General features: G+C 40.0%; 2 protein-coding genes across 2 annotated transcripts in view; one reads left to right on the top strand and one right to left on the bottom strand.

Moving 5' to 3' along the window:
* Positions 1-10,669, bottom strand: part of dlgap2a (discs, large (Drosophila) homolog-associated protein 2a) — a 257,198-nt gene extending 246,529 nt beyond the window's left edge. Inside the window, exon 1 of the mRNA XM_049463569.1 lies at positions 10,270-10,669. The gene's annotated coding sequence lies outside the window, so the exon portion shown is untranslated. The remainder of the gene's footprint in view (positions 1-10,269) is intronic.
* The window catches only part of fam167b (family with sequence similarity 167 member B), a 679,430-nt gene that overhangs the window by 592,112 nt on the left and 75,082 nt on the right, over positions 1-12,236 (top strand). The window lies entirely within an intron of this gene.

The following is a 12,236-nucleotide window of genomic DNA, read 5'->3' as shown; positions in this document are numbered from 1 at the left end:
ATACACATGCACGCTCCTCCAACCACCCACCCACACACAGATCCACATACACACACACACACAGTTACACACACACGCACACACACACACCGTTCCAAAGATGCTCTCCATCGTTGCTCGGCACGTATGCAGAGCCGTGCAAAAATCATCGCAGCCTCCGCTGCCTAGCTACATCCGCTGCCTAGCAACAAGCGCAGCACATCCTCGCGCGGCACTGTCAAAGTGAGGGGGAATTTAAACATCAGCAGTGGAGGAGAGGAACATAAAAAAAAAACAAGAATAAGAGAGAGAGAGAGAGAGGTGGAGTTTCATGTACACAAGAGGAGCAGTATTTCATTACCTGGCAACCTTGATCTCACCCAAAACATAAAAAAAAAAGAGTCAGACGCTTTGCACCTCATCACTCTCATTCTCTTTCTCTCTCTTCCTTCATCTTCCCTCTTTCCTCAGCTCCTTCTGAAGTTCCTTCTGAATCCGCCAAAAAAAAAAAGCCTAGAAAGTCAGTTGTTGATCTGCGTCAACCGACTCACTGTAGCTTAGCACTTAGCTTAGTCCCACAGCAGGGCAGCATGGGACTTATGGGTCATAGGTCATACATAGGTCACCCAGGGTAACTCCACTGTGGATATTTCCTAGCCCCAGGTCACAAATCAAGCTGTAGTTCTGTACAAAGTTTTCTTAAATGTTCATTAGGACAGGAAGTTCAATCCTGCAATATTTTAATTATCCCGCAATTATACTATTTATCTCCAAGCTCCGTTAGCTACATTACTTCTAACCTACATTAGCTACAGGGGTTGGACAATGAAACTGAATCACCTGTTATTTTAGTGTGGGAGGTTTCATGGCTAAATTGGAGCAGCCTGGTGGCCAATCTTCATTAATTGCACATTATTGCACCAGTAAGAGCAGAGTGTGAAGGTTCAATTAGTAGAGCAAGAGTTTCACAGTTTTGCTCAAAATATTGCAATGCACACAACATTATGGGTGACATACCAGAGTTCAAAAGAGGACAAATTTGTGGCCAAATAACATGTCCTTTTTTCAACAGGCTGGAGAAAATTCTCGCGATAAGCTCAGCAGCAGCTTAACTCATCCTCTCATATCTCCTAAGATTCTGGCTGGGGTTAAAGTGAAACTTAACATGAAGCACTGCCCTGTTGTGCATGCGTGTCACTTACAAAACGCACACTGTTCAGACCGATTTTAGATGGCAGCCCAAAATAAATAAAAATAAAATTGGATTTGATCAGAAAATCAGATTTGGCCCACTTTTACTTTTTGCTGAGCCTGAGTGAAGGTAGCTAGAAAATGATAAAAGCTGAGACAAGCCAGAGTTTGGCTAACATTAATTCAGAAACCAGAGTGACAAGGCTATTTTTGATTACTAAACTAATTCATAAAATTTAAAGCTAACAGGTGATGATATAAGCCTGCAGTTAGCATCATGCTACAGTAGAACTATTTGGCATTATTCATGCTTCCTTGCTTGTTAGCTATTTTACATCCATTGACTAAATTTTAGCTGCATTATCTGCATTAGCCAGATTCAGTGTTAGCTACCTGTTTGTCAGGATGAAAAAAATATGATCAGGATGTGTCATCAGATGCAAAGTTCATGAACATCTCTTGTCAACAAAGCAGCAGCCGGACTACTGAATACCTCCTGAACACGTTAGCTACTGTGGCATAAATACATTTACCACAACCGGTATATGATCACAATTTACTGGTATATTATCACAACAGTTTACTCAAACATATACCTATAAATAGCAAAATCAGAAAAACTCATTCAGAAACTGAAGTGGTCTCTTACTTTTTTCCAGAGCTGTATACTGTATATTGTATTATAAATAATGCTTTATAAATTCATTAGTCAGTCATGAAGCCCCGTATGTTGGCACCCTACAAATACAAAGTAAAGTAAATAAAGTTACCAGCGAATGTTCAGCAATTTTTCACACTAGGCTAAACAGTTAATTACTAGTTAACCCTTGTGTGGTGTTCGGGTCTGTGGGACCCGTTTTTTTTTTTTTTTTTTTTTTTTCATTTTTCATCAAATGAAACTAAAAAAATATTTTTTCTAACTCAAACTCATTGGCATTGGCTCATTTTTTGTGAAAAACATTTATCAAAACACATTTTCGATAAACACACACTGGACCCCCCCCCCTACACATTTATATTACATACAGTATGTTTGGCCAAGGGCTAATAAACATTGGTTCATTTGTAAATTTGAAACTAAACAAATTTTCTACTCATATCTTGAGTTTAATTCATTGTCTTTTACATTTTATTAAAAAACTAATAAAAAAAAGAGTAGAACTTTTTGAAAGAAATGTAACATAAGAAAGGTAAAGGGCAAATATTAACCATGTAAGCTGTTTATATTGCTTGCTATTTAGGTGAAGCAAGCATGTGTAAAGCATTTTAATGTAGAATTGCTTAATTTTTCTGAATTAAATACAAGTAACAAAGTAAACGAGTAACAAAAATATGAACACCACACAAGGGTTAAAAGAACCCGTCTGAGTCTGATGGGGAGTACCAACGTCTGACAGCAGCCTGTCATACTCCATTCAACACCTCCACAGCTTTGAGTGACGGCTGCAGGAAGCTCCAATCAAAGTGTCGGTGACCCGTGATGTCCGTGATGAATGGCACCACAAGAAAGGGGTCGTTTGGAGGCCTTCGATCATCTGGACTGGGCCGGAGGAGGACAGACGCTCGGGCTGGACGACAGGGTAAAAACGCTGACTCATCAGCAAGACAGGTCAGCTGGCGGTCAGGCCTCCAGACAGACACTGCTGTATCATGTACCAATCCCCATCCTCACACACGTGAAGAGCGTCAAGCATCTGACATGTGCGTTTAGCATCCATGAGCTTAATTGGTACAAATGCTGAGGGCACTGTCATCATGCGCACACACACACACACACACACACAAAAACACACACACACGCATATAAATGCTGCTACATAACCTTTTAAGATGTCTTACTCATTCTATACACATAAACCATCATCTCCGCTAATGCTAATTCAAGGGAGCGTAATGCGTCACAGCGGCCTTATCTATTATTCAGAATTCTACCAAAAGACCAATCAAATTATTGCATGGATTTAAAGGACCAATAAGGATTATTGAGGTTTTTCAGTAGTAATGATCAGGATGTGTCATCAGATATTAGAGAAACATGCAAAGCTTCAGCCAAGCTTCAGCCAGTATTTTCTAACTACAACTACACCGCGTTCCAAATTGTTATGCAAATTGGATTTAAGTGTCATAAAGATGATTTTTTTTTGTTTCTCTCAGGGCTCTTCGGATCACTGAAATCAATATCAGACACCTCTGATAATTAGTTTGTCAGTTTGCCATCCTTTAAGAAGGATGTTCCACATTATTAAGCAGGCAGGCCACAGGTTTCAAGCAACATGAGAAAGAAAAAAGATCTCTCTGCTGCTGAAAAGCTTCAAATTTTGCAATGCCTTGGACAGTGTATAAAAACACGAGATATTTCACAAAAACTTGTGAAAACTGTGAAGAGATTTGTTCATCAGATTAAGAGAGCAGCTGCTAAAATGCCATTACAAACCAGCAAACAGGTTTTTAAAGCTTCTTAACAACCTATAAAATGTTTTCAAACTCTGCCATCAAGCTTCCGGCACTCAGAGGGAGCACAATTGGCCCTGCTCCCTCTGGGTGGGTAGATGGCGCTCTCTCCCCTCATCACTCCTAGGGTGATGTCTGCAGCACGGGGCATCTGTGAGCTGATGTATCAGAACCAAGTCGCTGTGCTTTCCTCTGAGCGCACTGTGATGCTACACGGCAATCCTGCATCAGCAGCAGCTCGAAAATATTGCTTCTTTAATATTCACTCATTTAAGGTAACCAATCACAGTTGGACCAAAGTATTCAAACACCTGGACATTTAAAAAAAAAAATCAAACATATTTACCAGAGAGAAGAAAGAGGTTTAACATCTAGGCCTGTGTTTGAAAACTATCAACCCTTTTTTTCCCTCCTTTTCAGAGCAAGACTCCTCCCCCTGCTTGTGCTCCTTTCTCCTTCTTTTATTAAAAACTCTTGTAGAACTTTGTAACTCTTAGAGTACCTCCTGTGTGCTTCAGTGGTATGATCCGTGTTACTACAATCTGTTGGTTCTTTGATTAATCTTAGTTCATATGTTCATATTACGGCTTGATTAGGCCCGTTGCAACAAGGCAAGCGAACTAATCAATTGTCTAGGGCCCCAAGCTGACCTGGGGCCCCCAGATAAGTTATAAATTCAATGCAACAACTGTGTGAACGCCCAATTAAATTATACGATCAATGTAGGAAAGTCCAAGGACAATGTTATCAGAAATCAACTTAAGGTGGAACCTCAAACTAGTTGCTGTCAGTAGCCAAATTTTTCCTCATTCCGCATTATCTACAAGGTGAAACAGAAACTGAAACACCTGTCATTTTAGTGTGGGAGGTTTCATGGCTGAATTGAAGCAGCCTGGTGGTCAATCTTCATTAACTGCACATTATTGCACCAGTAAGAGCAGAGTGTGAAGGTTCAATTAGCAGGGTAAGAGCACAGTTCTGCTCAAAATATTGCAATGCACACAACATTATGGGTGAAATAACAGAGTTCAAAAGAGGACAAATTGTTGGTGCACGTCTTGCTGACGCATCTGTGACCAAGACAGCAAGTCTTTGTGATGTATCAAGAGCCACGGTATCCAGGGTAATGTCAGGATGCCACCAAGAAGGACCAACCACATCCAACAGGATTAACTGTGGACGTTGTAAGAGGAAGCTGTGTTGAAAGGGATGTTCTGTATATAAATGTGGTCTAAAACCAGGTGTTTCAGTATCATTGTCCAACCCCTGTAGGTAGGAGTGTGTAATAGAGTGGGGAACAGTGAGTAAATACGTTTTTTTGTTTAACATCACAAAAATTAAAAGGGAAAAGAGTAAAGATCCTGTAAATTTGGCTAGTTGTGTTTGTGCTGTTTTACTAGAGGGAGAATGGTAATTCTTTAAGGCTTCTGCCTGAACTCCAGAACGCTTCTGATTAACTAATGATTCTCTTGAAGCTGGCCCGGGTCAGTCTGATTAATTTATGGATTCTTTTGATTAGCCTTGTTCATTATGCAGCCGAGCAGCGCTGACACGCAGCCGCGTTCGCAGTTAAGCACGGCTCATCGTAACAAGCCGGGAGGGGGTGTGTACGTTTGTGTGTGTGTGTGTGTGTGTGTGTGTGACTGACTGTCGGTGAGAGGTTATCAGGAGAGGACACTTCACATGTATGAACACAAGGACACATGCACAACACTGTAGCTGTCCACTCAGTGACTGTCTCTCTATCACACACACACACACAATCACACACTAACACACACACACACTCAGTACAGTACAGTAGTGTGAGGAAAGTGGTTTGTAATGAGTCTGCACACTAAACATCCATGACAGGGGGTCGTAAAAAAATAAAATCACACACTCTCAAAACATACTCTTACAGATGAATATACACTAGTGCAGGGGTGTCCAAACTACGGCCATTTGAGGCCCGTTTCCTTTTTTGGAGCGGCACGCGAGGTATTTTAGAAATAGAATGAAAGTTGGCCCGCTGTTAAGCAGGTTTTTATAATGTGAGATTCAAAGTTTGAATGCTAGGTGTCAGAAACGAGCCAAAGAGTCTAAAAGCGGAAAGAGTGCGCATTTCTAGTGCAGAAAAACGTTGCAAAATAGTCTAAAAGCGGAGAGAGTGCGCATTTTTAACGCAGAAAATCGGGGCAAAGAGTCTTTAAGCGGAGAGGGTGCGCATTTCTAGCACAGAAAAACGGGGCAATAGAGTCTAAAAGCGGAGAGAGTGCGCATTTTTAGTGCAGAAAATTGGGCCAAAGATTCTAAAAGCAGAGAGGGTGCACTTTTCTAGCGCAGAAAAATGGGGCAAAGAGTCTAAAAGCGGAGAGGGTGCGCATTTCTAGCGCAGAGAAACGGGCCAAAGAGTCTAAATGCAGAAAGGGTGCGCATTTTTAGCGCAGAAAAACGGGCCAAAGAGTCTAAATGCGGAGAGAGTGCGCATTTCTAAAAGTTCTAGAACCTCTTTCTTCTCTCTGGTTAATATGTTTAAGATTTTTTCTGAATATCCAGGTGTTTGAATACATTCGTCCAACTGTGATTGGTTACCTAAAATGAGAGAATATTAAAGAAGCAATGAGTAGGAAATGAGAGTGTGAAAAATCACTACAGCAGTCCAATGTCAAAACACTAGAGAGACACCAGAGAGAGTTGTCTGCCCCGCCCACCCCTAAACAGACATGAAGCTCACTCAGGTTGCCACGCTGAGGATACTGAACCTACTACACAAATGAGTGCAGGACTGCAAGAGTTTCCCAAAGTTTGGACACCTTCTCATTCAATGTTATTCTTTGTTTCTTTATTTTTATTTTATTTATTTTCTACATTATAGATTAGTATTAAAGACACAAAAACAATTAAGAGACACATATGGAACTATGTTTTAAACAATCCTCTGATCTAAACCTCCTGATCAGCTGAGATGGTGATTTGATTTGAGGTGATTTGGGATGAGCTGGAGCTTCACAGCGTGAAGAAGGAAAAGCAGCAACTATTGTTCAGCACCTCCAGAAACTCCTTCCTTCAAGACGCTGAGAAAACTATTCCAGGTGACTCTCCCTCATGAAGACACTGAGATTAAAATACCAAGAGTGAGCAGATCTGTCCTCAAAGATAAATGTGATACTTTAAAAAATACTTAAATAAATATAAAACAGATTCTGGTTTGTTTTTACACTTTTTTTTTAAAAATCATAAAAAAGAAGGAAAACTCAGAGAATGTGAAAAGATGTGTCCAAACTTTTGACTGGTACTGTGTATATATACATATATGTGTACACATACACATACATGTATATTGCACACATATACAGTACAACTCTGAATATCTTTTTTTCACTGGAGCTTCAGGTACGAGCTTTCAAATATGAAAATAGATCCTGTACTTTTAGATAGGGTAGGTTATATATTGCCCAGAAGATCATATTTCACAGGTATAAAAAGCAGCATTTTATCTAGTCTTTATCTGTAAGAAGAAGCTGATTTTGAACCTTGCTGATTATGGAACCTCCTTCCAGAGGCCCGCAGTGAGAACAGACCATGGTTGTGGTGGGGATGTTCTCTAATTATGTTATAAAATGAGCTCTAGTCATAATATAAATATTTCTATTTTACAAAGCCAATTACCCAACCCACTTATTAGGACTCCCCCTATCACTAGTGATGCCCCAACACCAGGAGAGTGAAGACTAACACATGCTTCCTCCGATACACGTGAAGTCAGCCACTGCTTCTTTTCCAACCGCTGAACTACAGCACGTTCGGAAAGTGGAGCGACTCGGTTCCGATACATCAGCTCACAGATGCCTCGTGCTGATCGACATCACCCTTTGGAGTGATGAGGAAAAAGAGTGCTATCTATCCACCCAGAGAGAGCAAGGCCAGTTGTGCTCTCTCGGGGCTCCGGCAGCTGATGGCAACCTGCACAAGCGAGATTCGAACCATCGATTTTACGATCATAGTTATACAAAAACAAAAGAAAAGAAACATAAGAGATCACTTAAAAATTATGAGTTTCTTTGATTTTACCAAATTGAAAACCTCTGGAATATAATCAAGAGAAGGTGGATGATCACAAGCCATCAAACCAAACTGAACTACTTAAAATTTTGCACCAGGAGTAAAGCAGCATAAAGTTATCAAAAAGCAGTGTGTAAGACTGGTGGAGGAGAACATGCCAAGATGCAAGAAAACTAACCTTGTTTTCTTTGCAAATTATTTGATATATAATATATATATATATATATATATATATATATATATATATATATATATATTATTATTATTATTAAGAAATAAATGGAGAGCTTTCAGACCTCAAATAATTTTGTCAGTTGCATTTTTTTGATTATCAAGCAACCGTTAATATCTAATCTAAACCAATCTTGTCCTGTGTAAAAAAATATGTTTACCCCCACATAAATGAACTGTAATTAATTACAAGTTTTGGAAAGCTGATTAAATTAGACTACTAACTACAACCAGGCCTGATAGAATCAAGAAGTCACATTAAGAGAATAGAACCCGAAGCAGCTGAAAGATCCCAAAAGCAACAAAGTATGTCCCAATCTGAAAAAAATAAATAAAACAGATACGAAAACAAAATCATTGATCATCTATCAGTCTAGAAAAGGTTACAAAGTCACTTCTAAAGCTTCGAAACTCCAGAGAACCACAGTGAGAGCTATTATTATTCACTAATGGAGAAAACATGGAATACTGATGGTGAAACTTTCTAGGAATGACTGGTCAACCCAAATTATTAAAAAAATTAAAGGGCATGGAGAACTCATCCAGGAGGTCACAAAAGAACCCAAAACAACATTTAAAAAAAGCGCAGGTCTCACTTGTTTCCCGTTACATCTGGCGTAAACTAATAAACAATTTCAGATTATATTGAGCATAAAACAGGGTGGTGAATTATTATTTCTTTTATTATATTTTATATATTTGCTCAGATTATGTTTGTCTGATAATTCGAAAAATATTAGTATGACAAAAAAACAAAACTAAAGAAATCTGTAGGGGGCAAATACTTTTTTTTACACGCCTCTGTAAACAAACACACACACACACATATTTTAACCTTATCCAAGACCCATTATATAACCCATATATAAAATTTATATATATATATATATATATATATATATATATATATATATATATATATATATATATATATATATATAATTTAAATGCAACAATACTAGCAGCTCTTCCTGGTCTCAGTAATACTAGGCAGTCAGAATGAGATGCTTTTGTCGAGTTGCCTGGGAGGTATAACTGATGTAATATCAGGGTAGTTGGGTGTGTGTGGGTGTGTGGGTGTGCGAGCGTGTGTGTGTGTGGTGGGGGGTGTGCGGGATTCTCCCGGAAAAACAGTTTCGTCATACAGTACCTCTGACCAGTCACATGCTTCGAGAGGGGCAGTTTAATGACCGTTTGTGTTTGTATGTGTGTGTGTGTGTGTGTGTGGGTGGAAGACACTGGATGGGTAAGGAGGGGGGGATGCACTGCAGAGAGAGAGACTGAGAGAGAGAGAGAGAGAGAGAACGAAAGAGCAAGTGTTTAGACCTGCAGTGCTCTCGCTCTATCTATCTCTCTCTTTCTCTCTCTCTCTTTCTTTCTAATGCATGAAGGTGCAAAGCCAGAGGGGGCTGTAAATACACAGGAGGCATGCAATGACCAGGACTTTGTCTCTCTCACACACACACACACACACACACACACATATATAGATAGATAAATAGACACACACTCCCTCGTTCTAGCTATTAGTGCTATTAGTGCATTAAGCATTAAGCATTAGCATACGATGGTCTGAAGAGATTCCAAATACTCAATAGTGACCATGGACCAAGTTCACCATCATCGGACCACCACCACATGCGTAACCAGACAACAGCTGTTCAAAGAAGAGTACAGTATATAAATCAAAGCTCTGCCGCACAACATATGAATCGATTCGCCCACACACACTCCAACACACTCCAACACACACTCGAGCAGAAAAAGCCCTGTATTGGGAATTGTTGCACCCAATCACAGTTTGTGAACAGCGCTTTCGTTTGCCAAAGATATTAAATGACCAACTGCTTTAGTGTGGGTCCAATGAAAAAAGCCCCCCTGAAACCCCTTCTAATAGGATTGGTCCCTCCCCGCCCTCCAAACCCCCCTCCTCAAGAGTTGTCACTTTCTTTAACCCTCCTCATCATTTGAACTCATGATCGCTCCATCTTTTAAACCACTTAAACCACTCAGATTGACCAAACCGGCCACTCAACCACTGGTCACCCATCACACTCAAAAAGTGCGATGGACCACTCTGCACGAGGAGCGAAGCTGCGGTTCCAGCACGGATTTAAAGATCATGAGTTCTGCAGCAGACGAGAAAAAGCAAAGCCATTGAGAAGCTTCAGAAGCTTTAGAATCCCTTGTCATAGAACCTCACACGCTCACAAGCCGTCCAAGTCCACGCCATGTCCACGCCAACTCCAAATCCAACCAAAGCCAGAAGGACCGAGAGATACCCCAACCCGTGGTGCGTGGAGCGAGGGGTCCTGACGAGATGTCACCCCCTCGGAAAAAAAGGAAAAGCTCCAAGCTCCAGCAGGGACTCACCTGTCAGCGGCGTGCATCAAGGGTGACATGTGGGACCGCTCGCGTTCCGCCAATTCGATGATGACAGCCAGTCATGGGTGTGGATGGGTTTTTCCCATTCTCTCTTTTTCCCTCTCTCTTTCTGTACTGTCTTCCCTCAATTCCCTGCACTTCTCACTGCTTTAGCATCCCTCTTTCACCATCAGGGCCGCCCCCCCTCCCCTTTCCTGACGGCGAGTGGCGAAAAAAAGGGAACAGAAAGCAGCGAAAACGAAGAAAAAAAAAAAAAAAAGGAAAACCAAGGAGGATGAGGTGCCCTCCACGGAGGAGTAGCGATCGGCTCGGCGTCTGAGGCTCCACTGCAGCACAGCAGAGCGCAAGGCATGCGCGCACTCTCTCTCTCTTTCTCGCATACACACACACACACATACACTCTCACACACACACACCACTGACTGATCTACTGATGCACAGAGAAGCTGAAAACCTGGAGCTGGAGTTGGAGACCGGGAGCCAGTGTTATATACAGTCCTACAGTCTTATAGCTCTGAATGAAATACATGTTATTAAAATTTGATATATTTAAAATTACTTACTTTTGAGGATAATTTTTTTTTTTGAGGAAAGAGTTAGTCTAAAGACATACATACAATACCAAAAAGTCAAAAGTTTGGGCACACCTTAAATTCAGTGTTTTTTTCATTGTTTATTCCAAACTATGATGAAAAATGGAATTATTTAGCTAACCAAAAAAGTGTTAAACAAACCAGAATATGTTTTATATTTTAGATTGATGAATTTTAAAAATTCTGACTTTTGAGGATGTTTTTTTTTTTTTTTTTGGAGGAAAGGGGTATTCTAAAGACATGTACATACAGTACCAAAAGTCAAAAGTTTGGGCACACCTTAAATTCTGTGTTTTTTTCATTGTTTATTTCAAACTATGATGAAAAATGGAATTATTTAGCTAACAAAAAAAGTGTTAAACAAAGAAATGTTTTATATTTTAGATTGATGAATTTTAAATTTTGACTTTTGAGGATGATTTTTTTTTTGTAGGGAAGGCGTACCAAAAGTCAAAAGTTTGAACACACTTTAAATTCAGTGTTTTTTCATCGTTTAATTCAAGCTATGAAGAAAAAAAAACATATGGAATTATTTAGCTAACCAAAAAAATGTTAAACAAACCAGAATATGTTTTATATTTTAGATTCATCAAAACAGGCACCTCTTGTTTAGATTGACAGTTTTGACCATTTGCTTGGCTGGATTTTCTCAGTCAGCTTTATGAGGTAGAGTCTCCTGGAATTCAGGCTTTCAGTTAATAGCTGTGCTGTTACGAACTCTGGTCCGTTTGTAACTTTAGTGCGGTTCATTTGAGAAGGTGTGAAAACAGTAATCGCACTCGGGTGCGGATCAAAAGGTACCAAACGAACTCTGGAGCGGTTCGCTTGTGGTGAGAACGTGATCCGGTCTCGATCGGATCCAGCTATTAAATATAAGCCATTTATTTGAGCTAAACTGCTGATAAAGCAAGCACAGTTTAAACTGATATATTAGCCAGATAACGCTAATTAATTACCACAGCTGTGAACAAACACTGTGTCCATGTACGCGCCGTCTGCGCTGCGTTCACTGCTCACAGCCGTGTGACTCTGTTTATTATGTATAAATCTGCGCTGCACGTAGAAACACTGTGTTTGGAGTTTACGTTTAAGTAAATGTTGATTGTTAAATATTTTAAGCAATGATATTATATATTTTATTATTTCAGAGCAACATGTTTCAGCTACTAATGTAAAAAATGTCTTGTAGTTAATGTTTCAGTTTCATCGTGTTTTTTTTCAACCAATGAGAATGCAGAGCAAGCGGCATTATGAATTGAATTGGTCAAATCCTGTTGCCACGTCTGATTGGCTGGAGACTCGGCTGTAGCGGTTTTGACTACAACACTAAATCTACAGTTACAGTAGATACAGGAATCACCA

The sequence above is a fragment of the Astyanax mexicanus genome, chromosome 14 (assembly GCF_023375975.1).
Source record: "Astyanax mexicanus isolate ESR-SI-001 chromosome 14, AstMex3_surface, whole genome shotgun sequence".
Classification (NCBI taxonomy): domain Eukaryota; kingdom Metazoa; phylum Chordata; class Actinopteri; order Characiformes; family Acestrorhamphidae; genus Astyanax; species Astyanax mexicanus.
This window is presented reverse-complemented; position numbering and strand designations above follow the sequence as displayed.